We start from the raw sequence: 16,157 nt of genomic DNA, 5'->3' as shown, positions 1-16,157 counted from the left end.
AGGGGCCAGCAAGAGGTCATTGTCCACATTGGAACCAACGACATTGGAAGGGAAAACGTTGAGACTCTGAAGGGAGATTACAGAGAGTTAGGCAGAAATTTAAAAATGAGGTCCTCAAGGGTAGTAGTATCTGGATTACTCCCAGTTCTCTGACCTAGTGAGGGCAGGAATAGGCAGACAGAGCAGATGAATGCATGGCTGAGGAGCTGGTGTATGGGTGGGAGAAGGATTCACATTTTTGGATTATTGGAATCTCTTTTGGGATAGAAATGACCTGTACAAGAAAGACGGATTGCATCTAAATTGGAAGGGAATCTAAATTGCATCTAAATTGGAACTGGCAGGGAGATTTGGTAGAACTGCTTGGGAGGATTTAAACTAGTAAGGTTGGGGGGTGGGACCCAGGGAGATAGTGAGGAAAGAGATCAATGTGAAACTGGTACAGTTGAGAACAGAAGTGAATCAAACAGTCAGGAAAGGCAGGGACAAGGTAGGACTAATAAATTATAATGCATTTATTTCAATGCAACGGGCCTAACAGGGAAGGCAGATGAACTCAGGGCATGTTGGGAACATGGGACTGGGATATCATAGCAATTACGGAAACATGGCTCAGGGATGGGCAGGACTGGCAGCTTAATGTTCCAGGATACAAATACTACAGGAAGGATAGAAAGGGAGGCAAGAGAGGAGGGGGAGTGGCATTTTTGATAAGGGATAGCATTACAGCTGTGCTGAGGGAGGATATTCCCAGAAATACATGCAGGGAAGTTATTTGGATGGAACTGAGAAATAAGAAAGGGATGATCACCTTATTGGGATTGTATTATACACCCCCCAATAGTCAGAGGGAAATTGAGAAACAAACTTGTAAGGAGATCTCAGCTATCTGTAAGAATAATAGGGTAGTTATGGTCGGGGATTTTAACTTTCCAAACATCGACTGGGACTGCCATAGTGTTAAAGGTTTAGATGGAGAGGAATTTGTTAAGTGCGTACAAGACAATTTTCTGATTCAGTACGTGGATGTACCTGTCAGAGAAGGTGCACAACTTGACCTACTCTTTGGAAATAAGGCAGGGCAGGTGACTGAAGTGTCAGTGGGGGAGGACTCTGGGGCCAGCGACCATATTCTATTCGTTTTAAAATAGTGATGGAAAAGGATAGACCAGATCAAAAAGTTGAAGTCCTAAATTGAAGAAAGGCCAATTTTGACAGTATTAGGCAAGAACTTTCAAAAGCTGATTGGAGGCAGATGTTCGCAGGTTAAAGGACGGCTAGAAAATGGTAAACCTTCAGAAATGAGATAACAAGAATCCAGAGAAAGTATATTCCTGTCAGGGTGAAAGGGAAGGCTGGTAGGTATAGTGAATGCTGGATGACTAAAGAAATTGAGGGTTTGATTAAGAAAAAGAAGGAAGCAGAGGTCAGGTATAGACAGGATAGATCAAGTGAATCCTTCGAAGACTATAAAGGCACTATACTTAAGAGGGAAATCAGGAGGGCAAAACGGGGACATGAGATAGCTTTGGCAAATAGAATTAAGGAGAATCCAAAGGGTTCTTACAAATATATTAAGGACAAAAGGGTAACTCAGGAGAGAATAGGGCCCCTCAAAGATCAGCAAGGTGGCCTTTGTGTGGAGCCACAGAAAATGGGGGAGATACTAAACGAATATTTTGCATCAGTATTTACTGTGGAAAAGGATTTGGAAGATATAGACTGTAGGGAAATAGATGGTACTTCTTGCAAAATGTCCAGATTTCAGAGGAGGAATTGCTGGATGTCTTGAAACGGTTAAAAGTGGATAAATCTCCAGGACCTGATCAGGTGTACCCGAGAATGATGTGAAAGGCTGGATAAATTATTGCTGGGCCTCTTGCTGAGATATTTGTATCATCAATAGTCATAGGTGAGGTGCCGGAAGACTGGAGGTTGGCAAACGTGGTGCCACTGTTTAAGAAGGGCAGTAAAGACAAGCCAGGGAACTATAGACTGGTGAGCCTGACCTCGGTGGTGGGCAACTTGTTGGAGGGGATCCTGAGGGACAAGATGTCCATGTATTTGGAAAGGCAAGGACTGATTTGGAATAGTCAACATGGCTTTGTGCGTGGGAAATCATGTCTCACAAACTTGATTGAGATTTTTAAAGAAGTAACAAAGAAGATTGATGAGGGCAGAGCAGCAGATGTGACCTATATGGACTTCAGAAAGGCGTTCGACAAGGTTCCCCATGGAATACAGGGAGAACTAGCCATTTGGATACAGAACTGGCTCAAAGGTAGAACACAGAGGGTGGTGGTGGAGGGCTGTTTTTCAGACTGGAGGCCTGTGACCAGTGGAGTGCCACAAGGGTCGGTGCTGGGCCCTCTACGTTTTGTCATTAACATAATGTAGATTTGAATGCAAGCATAAGAGGTACAGTTAGAAAGTTTGCAGATGACACCAAAATTCGTGGACAGTGAAGAGGGTTACCTCAGATTACAACAGGATCTTGACCAGATGGGCCAATGGGCTGAGAAGTGGCAGATGGAGTTCAATTCAGATAAATGCGAGGTGCTGCATTTTGGGAAAGCAAATCTTAGCAGGACTTATACACTTAATGGTAAAGTCCTAGGGAGTGTTGCTGAACAAAGGGACCGTGGAGTTCAGGTTCATAGCTCCTTGAAAGTGGAGTCGCAGGTAGATAGGATAGTGAAGAAGGCATTTGGTATGCTTTTCTTTATTGGTCAGAGTATTGAATACAGGAGTTGGGAGGTCATGTTGCGGCTGTATTGGACATTGGTTAGGCCACTGTTGGAATGTTGGGTGCAATTCTGGTCTCCTTCCTATTGGAAAGATGTTGTGAAACTTGAAAGGGTTCAGAAAAGATTTACAAGGATGTTGCCAGGGTTGGAGGATCTGAGCTACAGGGAGAGGCTGAATAGGCTGGGGCTGTTTTTCCTGGGGCATCGGAGGCTGAGGGGTAACTTTATAGAGGTTTACAAAATTATGAGGGGCACAGATAGGATAAATAGACAAAGTCTTTTCCCTGGGGTCGGGGAGTCCAGAACTAGAGGGCATAGGTTTAGGGTGAGAGGGGAAAGATATAAAAGAGACCTAAGGGGCAACTTTTTCACGCAGAGGATGGTACGTGTATGGAATGAGCTGCCAGAGGATGTGGTGGAGGCTGGTACAATTGCAACATTTAAGAGGCATTTGGATGGGTATATGAATAGAAAGGGTTTGGAAGGATATGGGCCGGGTGCTGGCAGGTGGGACTAGATTGCCTTTGGATATCTGGTCGGCATGGACTGGTTGGACCGAAGGGTCTGCTTCCATGCTGTGCATGTCTATGACTCTATTTCCCAGGGAAGATCTCTTCCCAATTTAGGCACCACAGTTCTTGCCTAATTGCATTGTAATTCTCCCTCCCCCAATTAGTTTCCCATACCATCTGCTCTTATCCCTCTCCAACAGTACAGTAAAGGTCAGGGTGTTGTGATCACTATCACCAAAATGCTCTCCCACCGAGAGATCTGACACCTGCCAAGCACAAAATTCAATATGGCTTCCCATCTAGTTGGCCTATCTACATATTGAGTCAAGAACCATTCCTGGACACACCTGACAAAACCTGTTCTATCCAAATTATTTGAACGAAAATGTTCCAATCTCCCTCTCTATCCCTGCCTCACTCCAACAAGGCTCCTTCACCTGTTTGCTGTAGATGTACATTTTGAAAGACACATACCACAGACTGAAGACAGGAGCAGTGACAAGATGAAGCACAACATTCGCAAAGACCTGAAGAGAAATGGAGACATTTCATGATAAGATTTACATCCTAAATGTCTAAATTCCTACTCACTAACTGAACCAGCCCCAATTGGAAGACATCTGAGTGGACCAGTGCAGAATGAGTCTCACACTGTCAGAGTGTCATACTGTTAGAGTGCCACACTGTCGGAGGGTCAGTGCTGAGGGAGCGCCACACTGTCAGAGGGAGTGCCGCGCTGTCAGAGCGTCAGTGCTGAGGGAGCACCACACTGTCTGAGGGTCAGTGCGGAGGGAGTGCCACGCTGTCAGAGGGTCAGTGCTGAGGGAGTGCCGCGCTGTCAGAGCGTCAGTGCTGAAGGAAAGCCATACTGTCTGACGGTCAGTGCCGAGGGAGTGCCGAACTGGTGGAGGGCCAGCATCAAGGGAGTACCGCACTGTCGGGGGACAGTGTTGAGGAACGGCCATGGTGTCAGAGGATCAGTACTGAGGGAGTGAAGAAATGTTGGTTCTGAGGGAGTGCGGCACTTTTGGGGGATTCGTACTGATGGAGGGCAGTAGTATTGGAGGCCAATTTTAAGTGAGTACTGAGGGAGTGCCGCACTGTGGAAGAGTCAGTACTGAGGGAGTGCCACACCGTCAGACGGTCAGTACTGAGGGAGTGCCACACCGTCAGACGGTCAGTACTGAGGGAGCGCCACACTGTCGGAGAGTCAGTACTAAGAGAGATGTAAGGCACCTAAAATTCTAACAGGACTTTACACTGTAAATACGGGAATGATGCTCCTGATGACTGGAGACTCCAGAACCAGGGGCTCTCAGTCTCAGTCTGAGAGGTAGACCATTTAGGACTGAGATGAGTAAATGTTCTTCATCCATGGAGTGGGGAGCCTGTAGAATTCTCTGTCACAAAAAGCAGTTGAGGCTAAAACAATGAATGTTTTTACGAAGGTGTTAGATATTATTTTTATATTCTAATTGGTATTTATTGGAGAAGATTCTGAGACACAGGATTTACTTGCATTTGGAAAAGAATGTTCTGATGAGGGATAGTCCCCATAGCTTTATGCAGGGAAATTATGTCTCACAAACTTGAATGAGCTTTTTGAGTAAGTGATGAGGAATACTGATGAGGGTAGGGCCGTGGATGTTGTCTACTCATACTTTACTAATGCATTTGAAAAGGTAAACTGGTTGAGAAGGTTAAGGCACATGGGATCCACAGTGAGTTGGTCAGTTAGATACAAATTTGCCTTGGTCATGGAACACAAAGGATAGTTGTGGAGGGGTGTTTTTATAACGAGAAGTCTGTGACCAGTGGTGTTCCATTTCTCTTCAGGTCTTTGCGAATGGAATGTTTAGTGATACATATAGATAATTTGGGTGAAAATTTGAATGGTCTGTCTAATAAGTTTGCAAACGACATGAACATTGGTGAAGTAGTGGATAGTCAGGAAAGTCATCAATGGATACAGATCATCTGGAAAGTTGGGCAGAGAAACTGCAGATGGAGTTTAATCAGGATAAGTGTGAGGTGATTCATTTTTAAAAATCACACAAAACACCAGGTTATAGTCTCACAGATTTATTTGGAAATACAAGCTTTTGGAGCATTGCTCCTTAATCAGGTAGCTAGTAGGGCAGAATCTTAGGACACAGAATTTATAGTAAAAGATCAAAGAGTCAAACAACTGATATGATGTATTGAACTAATATGATGTATTAGATTGCCGTTAAGTCTTTAATCACTTAGAACGAGTTGCAGGTTTCGATTCATTAATATGGAAGTCCCAGAACTTCTTTCACATTACATTCCCGAAATAACTTCGAGTTTTATTCAAAAAAAGGTGACATCTCAGCTCAGACAATGCATTAAAGGGTGTGAAGTTAGAATCTGTCTATATTCCAACCTTGAGTCAGACCAGTTCTATTTCCAAAGTAGGAACCTCACCCATTTAATGAATTATCTGAGCTGAGTTGTCATTTTTTTTTCATAAAACCTTAAGTTATCTCAGGAAAGTGACTTGAAAGAAGTTCTGGGATTTACATATTAATCACTTGAAATTTGCAACCCCATTCTAAAGTGATTAAAGACTTAACAGTAATCTAGATGTGTTCAATACATCAGTTGTTTGACACTTTGATCTTTTATTATAAATTCTGTGTGCGATGATCCTGCCCCACTAGCTACCTGATGAAGCACCAGTGCTCTGAAAGCTGGTACTTCCAAGTAAACCTGTTGGACTATAAGCTGATGTTGCACGAGTTTTAACTGCGTCCACCCCGGTCTAACAGTGGCACCTCCACAGCATTTTGGCAGGACACATGCAAAAGTTAAATATACAGTAAATGCCAGGACCCTCAAGAGGGTATGTCCAGAGGGATCTTTGAGTGCTGTGAGTCTGGAGTCACACATAGGGCAAGACCGGAGAAGAATGGCAGATTTCCTTCTCTGGAGGATTTTAGTGACTCCAATCGGATTATCCAACAATTGACAGTGTTCATATGCTCGTCATTAGATTAGATTTTCATTTTGCTGAATTCAAAATTCACCAGTTCCCATGGTAGGATTCGAACCAATGTCCCAAAAACATGAATCTGAGACCATTACATCTTCAGGTCACATGTTACGATGTAGTGATAATGTCCCGAGCATGTCGCTACAAGGCATACCGACTGTTTCGAAGAACAGGGAGGACTGTTAGATGATGCTTACCTTGTGAAATGGTCTTGACCAGCGAGGATTTGGTTTAAAATCAGCTGAAACTGGAGATCAGTAGGGAATCCTGCGCTCTCTCTCTTTCTCACTCTCTCTTTCTCTCTCACAGAAGCATGCGCCTGTGGAACACAATTCCTTCAACATTGATGGCATATGAGATGTGTTTAAGTATTAAAATATTTATGGCAGAGATAGACAGCTTCTTGACAATAATGGGTGAGGGGGGGGGGTAGTAGGATCAAGTTCACCGAGAAGGAGGTGGGCATGGAGACATTCTAATGGAGGAGAAACAGGCTGGAGGAGCCGAATGGCCAACCAGTTCCTAGAACCATAGAGGCAGAGAAACCAGGTGCATGATTAGGTATTTGGCCCTTCTAGCCTGCACTGCTATTCAATCTGATCAAGGCTGATTCTCCCACTCAGGCCCCTTTTTCCTCTTTCTCCCCCATAGCCTTTGATCCTTTTAGCTCTAAGAACTACCTCTATCTGATTCTTGAAAATATTCAATGTTTTCGCATCAAATATTTTCTGTGGTAGAGAATTCCACAGGCTGTCCACTCTCTGGGTGAAGGTGTTTCTCCTCATCAAAGTCCAAAAGGGTTTACTCTGTATCCTTAGATTGGAATCCCTTCCTCTGTTTACCCTCTGAAATTAGAATTTTATTGGTTTCTCTGAGATCTCTCCCCTTGCTCTTCTAAATGCCAGTGAATGTATTGCTAACCAGACCAGTCTCTCTTTATCCATCAGCACTGCCATCCCAGAATCAATCTGAGAAACACTCTGCCAAACTCCCTCCATCGCTAGAACATCCTTCCTCAAATAAGAAGACTAAAACACGCCAAGTATGGTCTCAACAAGGCCCCTGAACAATTGCAGCAAGATATCCCAGAAACCTCTGCCATTATTAGACAGAGCGGATTTGTAGCAAGGAAACCCAACCGAGAGCAAGAATTCCACACAGTCTGCTCCCCAAAATAGCAAGGCAGTGACAAACCACACACGGCCATACTGATAATGCTAACATCATCTGCAAGTCAGCCTCGTTTAACACGATGCCATAGAACATAGAACATAGAAGAATACAGCGCAGTACAGGCCCTTCAGCCCTCGATGTTGCGCCGATCAAAGCCCACCTAATCTACACTAACCCACTATCCTCCATATACCTATCCAATGCCCGCTTAAATACCCCTAAAGAGGGAGAGTCCACTACTGCTACTGGCAGGGCATTCCATGAACTTACGACTCGCTGAGTGAAGAACCTACCCCTAACATCAGTCCTATATCTACCCCCCCTTAATTTAAAGCTATGCCCCCTTGTAATAGCTGACTCCATACGTGGAAAAAGGTTCTCACTGTCAACCCTATCTAACCCCCTAATCATCTTGTACACCTCTATCAAATCACCCCTAAACCTTCTTTTCTCCAATGAAAACAACCCCAAGTGCCTCAGCCTTTCCTCATAGGATTTTCCTACCATACCAGGCAACATCCTGGTAAACTTCCTCTGCACCCGTTCCAGTGCCTCCACATCCTTCCTATAGTATGGCGACCAAAACTGCACACAATATTCCAGATGCGGCCGCACCAGAGTCTTATACAACTGCAGCATGACCTCAGGACTCCAGAACTCAATTCCTCTACCAATAAAAGCCAGTACGCCATATGCCTTCTTCACTGCATATCAACTTTCCTACAGTGTGGCACTCCCTCAGTACTGACCTTCCAACAGTGCCCACTCCTTCAGCACTGACCCTCTGGCAGTGTGGTACTCCCTGAGTACTGATGTACAACAGTGCCCACTCCTTCAGCACAGACCCTCCGACAGTGTAGCATTCCTTCAGTACTGACCCTCCGACAGTGTGGTACTCCCTGAGTACTGACCTTCCGGCAGTGCCCACTCCTTCAGCACAGACCCCCTGACAGTGTGGTACTCCCTGAGTACTGACGTACAACAGTGCCCACTCCTTCAGTACTGACCTTCCGACAGACTGGCACTATCGAAATTGATTGAGAAATCAATTGTGCAGTAACGTAATGCCTTTAATATGAAGAAACCACAGCATCTCAATCAAGCACAGTGTCACTCCGAGGTCCGCTTGGGGATATCATGAAACAGGCAATGAAAGGTTTGGTTGAAGAGGACATTGTTGAAGTCGTGCATTGAAAAGGTGGGAGCAGGAGAAAGAGTGAGGGAAACTAACAGGGATAGAGATGACAGAAACAAAGGGGGAGAGAGAGAGAGAGAGAGAGAGAGAGAGATTGACAGAAATAGAGAGAGATAAATAAATGGACTTGGATAGGTCTATGGATGCATGCCAGAGCTAAGGGCCCCCAGGCAGCTGAAGACACACCAATCAATGGGGAAGCAATGGAATCAAGAGATACTCAAGAATTGCAGGAGCACAGAGATTGTGGATGTTCATCCGGGCTGGTGGAGGTGACTGAGATAGGGAGGGGTGTAGGTGCAGAAGGAAGTTACAGAGATAGGGGAGGGTGATAGGGGCTGGAGGAGTTTACAGATAAGGAGGGGTGTAGAGGCAGGAGGAGGTAACAGAGATAGGGAGAGTTGTAGTAGCTGGAAGAGGTGACAGAGATAGGGAGGGGTGTAGGGACTGCAGGAGATGACAGAGATCAGGAGCGATGTTGGGGCTGGAGGAGGCGACAGAGATATGGAGGGTTATAGAGGCTGGAGGTGGTTACAGAGATAGAGAGGGGTGTAAGGGCTGAGGGTCATTACAGAAACAGGGATTCCTGCATCCTAGATTTACCTTGTCCTTCTCTACAGTGAATACAGATACAAAGTACTAATTTCGAACCTCAGCTGTGTCTTCTGGCTCCACACGCACAGTTTGCCTGTTTAGTCCCCAATGGGGCCTACTCCTTTTCTGCCTTTTCTCTGAGCCCAAATACACTTATAAAACACCTTTGGGTTTTCCTTAATGGTACCCACCATTGCTTCGTCATGTCTCCTCATTGTTCTCCTAATTTCCATTTTCAGTAAACCCCTGTATTTTCTTCTGAGGCATTTAGTGCTTTGAGCCCTCAAAATCTGTCAAAAGGGTTTTTCCCCGTATCCAATCCTGTGCATCCACTGACATTCAGGATTCTCTCAGCCTATTGTCCTGCCCTTCACCTTCATGGGAATATGACAGCCCTGCACTCTCCCTTCTCTCTGTCGGTTATCTCACACCCTTATTGAGGTTTCTAGCACAGTGAGAATAAACAGGAAGTGCGATGCTGACCAGTCTGTCTATTCTAGGAGCTGCTGTACTGTCTTCATGGGAAATTCTAACTAAACCAGTAAAAAGCATAAATTTCAAAAAATTGCAATTGAACTTGCAGTGTCAGGTTAAACATCATTCCCCAGGTTTTATCACAGGTTACCCCCAGGACTGAATTCTTGTTCACATAATTCCACTGGTTAACAACGTTTCAACTTTATGATAATCACCACTGTTTTCCCATCCCTCTGTCACCCCTCTCAACTCCCTCCCTCTGAAATCTCCCTCTGCAATGTACACTGTGGGGTCTCTTTGTCAGACTGGGAGCCAGTGTATATCAGTGAGCGCAATGTGATGGGTGACCAGGACTAGGTATGAATGTGTACACTGCCTCACTGCTACACTGATTTCCCAGACGGAGCTCAATAACAATGAGCTTTTACAAACAATATTAAACATAAATCTGTCAAAGCTGACGATGACATTACCTTGAAGAAGTGACTGCAGGAAGTAAGATTTCTCAATCAGTGTCTACTCCCAGATATTTCACCGGCTTCTCCCTGTCAAGCTCTGAAAGAGAAGGGAGTTGGTGAGACTTCAACTATTGTCGATAGGTCTCCAGAGATCAGAGCTGCTTTTCGACCATGTCCTCACTGACTACTTTGATTCTCTGTGGGATGATAAATGCTTCCCAGAGAGTTAGAAAGTTTCAAGAAGGTAAAGGAACAAAATGTTTGAATTTCATAGCAGTCTTTACCTCCTTAGGATGTCCCATAACTGCTGTCTCTGCATACGCCATGTCCCTTGATCCTGAAATTCTGTATTACTGTCTTGAACCCTAAAGCCAGAAGTCACAAACAAATAGAAATCTTTCAAAGGCATCAATCATTGGAATCTGTCTTCACAAAGTAACAACATCAGCAAACAACGATCCTGTTTGTGACAGTAAGTTCTTGTTGTGACTTTACTTATCCTGGACCTGTCTGAATGCTCGCCTGTGGAGTAACTGCCCACACACTCTGTCTGGATGGAATGACCACTTCCTGTGGGGTTCCCCTTGTGTATTTAATCAGAATTGCCGATGTGTCACTGTGAGTGGGATCGGGATGTTGGCTCAAGTGAGATGTCAGCAGTTTGCCCAGGATTACTAACAAACTGTTAATCCTTTGTGTTTCCTGATATTGTCTCTCTATAGACCTGGGCAGAATTTAACAAGGTATGAGGGGGCTGAATGGAGCTTCTCCTGTTCCTCTCTCACAGACCTGAGGGGTTAAATGGACTTTCTCCTGGTCCTGTGTTACGGGTTCAAGAGGGTTGAATGGGCCTCCTCCTGTTCCTATGCTAAAGGCTTGTTGGGCTGAATGGACCCCATACTTGTCCAGTGTAACGTGCTAAATGGGCTGAGTGCACTTGTTTGTGTCTAATTGGACTGAAGGGCTTGAACTAGCCCCATGCTGTTTGAGAGTAACAGGCCCAGAGCTCAAGATTAAACAGCAATCTATTGATCTGTATTTGTCACATCACAACATCATCAAATTCACAACAAAGAAATGAAACCAGACGGGCCACCTGGCATCAACCTTAGCCCCACCGACATTGTGGGTCAATCCACAGCAGATGGATTGCAGCGATTCAAGAAGGCAGCTCACCACCACCTTCTCAAGGGCAAACACCGATGGGCTATCAATGCTGGCCAACCAGCAACACCCAAGTCCCATAAATCAATAAAAAAAAGATATTGGCCGTGTAAGTGAATTGCATTGGTTTCATTACTTACCAATGACCTCTCCGACTGCTTGCCTGGGGAGGAACTGCCAGGACCCTCTGCCGAGACTGAATGCCCTCTTCCTTTGCTGTTAACCCCCTGTCTATTTAATTATAAAGTGCAGATGGGTGACTCTTTTTTAGAATGAGGAAGTGGGAAACCACTGATAAATTCCACAAAATGTTCCTTTCGTTGGAAATAGTTGACCATTTAAACCTGCCCAAACCGGACACAGATAGCTGATCACATGGAGATTCTGCATTGACTGTGGGCCTTTAGAACTCTCTCCCTCACCCCACCTTTTTGCATTGTCTCCACACCTTCCTGCATTATACCCTACCTGCCAGATTTTTGTGAACTCACTCAGTCTCACTGCATCCTCTTATGTCTCCTTCACGATAAACTCTCTCACCTGTCTGTGTAATCTGGCTGTGTACTCTGCCTTCTAACCCCTCATCAATGGTATTGATATCTTTGGTAAAAAGCTGAGACCCTAGCACAGATCCCTGTGGGACCTCATTTCTCGTATCCAGCCAATCCTCTCTCAGCGCTTGTGTCTTACTCCGCATACAATAGATTAGATTAGATTCGCTACAGTATGGAAACAATACCTTTCTATTTGTACAATCACATTTTAAGTAGCAACTTGCAAAATTCCTTCTGGAAATACAAGATCTGTTTGTCCACTTCCCTTTTATCAGGAGCGCACATTGTTCCTTGAAAAAAATGCAATATTGGTTAAACATGATTTCTCCCTCAAGACCCACACTGATCTTTGCAGTCGATCTTTAGTTTCTCTCGCATATGAGAAAAGGTTCAGTGTGTAAGGGGGATGGCAAGAGACATTTTGGCCTTTATTTCAAAGGGAATGGAGAATAAAACTGGGGAAATCTTGCTAAAACTATACAAGGCTTACACAACATCTAATATTGCCTACTATGAACAATTTTGGTTAAGTTATTAAAGGAAGGATATATCGGCACAGGAGGGGGTCCAGAGAAGGTTCACCAGGCTGATGCCATTTATGAAGAGACTGTCATAGAGCCACGGAGTTATACAGATGTACAGCTCAGAAACACACCTTTCAGCCCAACTCACCCATGCCGACCAGATATCTTAAATTAATCTACTCCCATTTGCCAGTACCCATCCAGATGTAATTGTACCAGCCTCCACCACTACCTCTGGCAGATCATTCCATGAGCACATCACACTCTGTGTGAAAACATTACCCCTTAGGTCTGTTTTCAATATTTTCCCTCTCACCTCAAACCTATACCGTCTAGTTTCGGACTCCGCTATGCTAAGACATTACTTTGGCTATTCACTCTATCCATAACCCCTCATGATGTTATGAACTTCTATAAGGTCACCCCCTCAGGTTCTGATACTTCAGAGAAAATAGGACCAGTCTATTCAGCCTCTCCCTATAGCTTAAGCTCTCAAAACCTGGCAACATCATTGTTTTCTGCATCCTTTCACATTTAACAACATCTTACCTATAGCAGGGAGACCACAATATTCCAATATTTAGATTCTTTTCTGGTGATGTGTTTTGTTCCTTTATTTGTTCCATGACCATTTCCTTTCACCCTGCCCTATCATTTTTTTTCAGTTATTTAATCTCTCTAGCCTTTCGCCCCATCACTGAGCTACTCTTTTTCTTTTCCACTTCGTCACCCAGCTCTCTGTATCTCTGTTTGATTTAAACCTGTAAAATCTCAAAACAAAACAAAAGAATGACAGATACTGGAAATTAGAACCTTTAAATCTCTACAGTTTCTATCTCCTAGATCTCCAGATAGCTGGTTCTGATTGTAGAACTTTATGGACATCAGAGTGTGATCCTTGGTGTAAAAGGCTATCAGCCATTGTTCTGAAATGGAAGGTATCTATTGTACATTTAAAAGAGTGTGAATGCTGAATCAGCACTGAGATTATGAGCTCCTGTGTGATATGACGAGATAGTGGTCTCAGGGTGTACTGGAAAATTGAAAATATGTTAGACATGGCTGTGTAATGGATACCTGAGTTGTTTGCTGTTTTGACAACAATTCGAATTTAGTTGTTCTTTCAGTTGTTTTGCCTCTTTATGGTGATTGCTTTAATGGTAAGGCTGCACCAGAAGTGCAGCGTTTGCCTGTGTATTCTCAGCTTTGCTGCTTTGCCATCATGACAAGTTCGAAAAAAAATACAGATCATAGAATCATACAATACAGAAGAATGCCTTTGACTCATGTCAGGATCGCTAAAAATACTTGACTATCTGCAGAATAGATATGATAGATTGAGTGGGTCCTAAGAAGAGTATAAAGGCAGTAGGAATATACTTAAGAGGGAAATCAAGAGGGCAAAAAAGGGGACATGAGATAGCTTTGGCAAATAGAGTTAAGGAGAATCCAAAGGGTTTTTACAAATACTTTAAGGACAAAAGGGTAACTAGGAAGAGAATAGGGCCTCTCAAAGATCAGCAAGGCAGCATTTGTGTGGAGCCACAGGAGATGGGGGAAGAAATTAATTGAGTATTTTGCATCAGTGTTTACTGTGGAAGAGGAAATGGAAGATCTAGAACATAGGGAAATAGATGGTAACATCTTTAAAAATGTCCATATTACAGAGGAGGAAGTGCTGGATATCTTGAAACGCATAAAAGTGGATAAATCCCCAGGATTTATCAAGTGTACCCTAGAACTCTGTGGGAAGTTAGGAAAGTGATTGCTGGGCCTCTTGCTGAAATATTTGTATCATTAAAAGTCACAGGTGAGGTGCTGGAAGACTGGATGTTGGCTAATGTGGTTCCGTTGTTTAAGAAAGAGGGTAAAGGACAAGCCAGGGAACTAAAAACCAGTGAACCTGACATCGATGGTGGGCAAGTTGTTGAAGGGATCCTGACGGACAGGATGTACATTTATTTGGAAAGGCAAGGATTGATTAAGGATAGTCAACAGGGCTTTGTGTGTGGGAAACCGTGTCTTACAAACTTGATTGAGTTTTCTGAACAAGTAACAAAGAGGATTGATGAGGGCAGAGCAGAAGATGTGATCTATATGGTCTTCAGTAAGGCATTTGACAAGGTTCCCCATGGGAGACTGGTGAACAAGATTAGATCTCATGGAATACAGGGAAAAGTCGCTCATGGATACAGAAATGGCTCAAAGGTAGAAGACAGAGGGTGGTGGTGGAGGATTGTTTTTCAGACTGGAGGCCTGTGACCAGTGGGGTGCCACAAAGATCGGTGCTGGGTCCTCGACTTTTTGTCATTTATATAAATGATTTGGATGCGAGCATAAAAGGTATGGTTAGTAAGTTTGCAGATGACACCAAAATTGGAGGTGTGTTGGACAGTGAAGAAGGTTACCTCAGATTACAGCAGGATCTTGATCAGATGGGCCATTGGGCTGAAAGGTGGCAGATGGAGTTTAATTCAGATAAATGCGAGGTGCTGCATTTTGAGAATGCAAATCTTAGCAGCACTGACACATAATGGTAAAGTACCAGGGTGTGTTGTTAAACAATGAGACCTTGGAGTGCAGGTTCGTTGCTCCTTGAAAGTGGAGTCACAGATAGATAGGACAGGAAAGAAAGCATTTGGTATGCTTTCCTTTATTGGTCAGAGTATTGAGTACAGGACATTGGTTCAGCCACTTTTGGAATATTGCGTGCAAATCTGGGCTCCTTCCTATCGGAAAGAAGTTGTGGAACTTGAAAGGGTTCAGAAACGATTAACAAGGATATTGCCAGGGTTGGAGGATTTGAGCTATAGGGTGAGATTGAATAGGCTGGGGCTGTTTTCCCTGGAGCGTTGGAGGCTGAGGGGTGACCTTATAGAGGTTTATGAAATCATGAGGGGCATGGATAGGATAAATAGACAAAGTCTCTTCCCTGGGGTGGGGGAGTCCAGAACTAGAGGGCATAGGCTTAGGGTGAGAGGGGAAAGATATACAAGAGACCTAAAGGGCAACATTTTCATGCAGAGGGTGGTGTGTCTATGGGATGAGCTGCCAGAGGAAGTGGTGGAGGCTCGTACAATTGCAACATTTAAAAGGCATCTGGATGGGTATATGAACAGAAAGGGTTTGGAGGGATATGGGCTGGGTGCTGGCAGGTGGAACTAGATTGGGTTGGGATATCTGGTCGGCATGGACAGGTTGGACTGAAGGGTCTGTTCCCGTGCTGTACATTTCTATGACTCCAAGTCCCTCTTTCCCACACTCGGCCCACATCTCTGAGTTACCCATTTCTCACCTATTGTTCATTCCAAAATTTCAGGAAGAATGATGAATCAGTGGATTTAGCACCAATCCCTGTGGCACACTGCTGGTCACAGGCCTCCAGTCCGAAACACAACACACTACCACCACCCTCTGTCTTCTACAGTCAAGCTAATTTTGTATCCATTTTGGCTAGCTCTTTCTGGATCCCGTGAGATTTAACCTTACTCAACAACTCACAATGCAGTAACTTATCAAAGGCCTTGCTGAAGTCCATGGAGACAATATCTACTGCACTGGATCTACTTTCTTGGCTACCAAAAAAACTCAACTAAATTGGTGAGACACAATTTCCCACACACAAAGCCACTCTGATTATCCTAAATGAGCTCTTGACTCTTCAAATGCCTCTGGATCCTGCCCTCAGAGTCCCCTCGAACAACATATCCACCGTGGACATAAGGCTCACTGGTCTGTAGTTC

This window comes from Chiloscyllium punctatum, chromosome 34, assembly GCF_047496795.1.
Source record: "Chiloscyllium punctatum isolate Juve2018m chromosome 34, sChiPun1.3, whole genome shotgun sequence".
Classification (NCBI taxonomy): domain Eukaryota; kingdom Metazoa; phylum Chordata; class Chondrichthyes; order Orectolobiformes; family Hemiscylliidae; genus Chiloscyllium; species Chiloscyllium punctatum.
The sequence above is the reverse complement of the archived record's forward strand: the minus strand, read 5'-3'. Positions refer to the sequence as shown.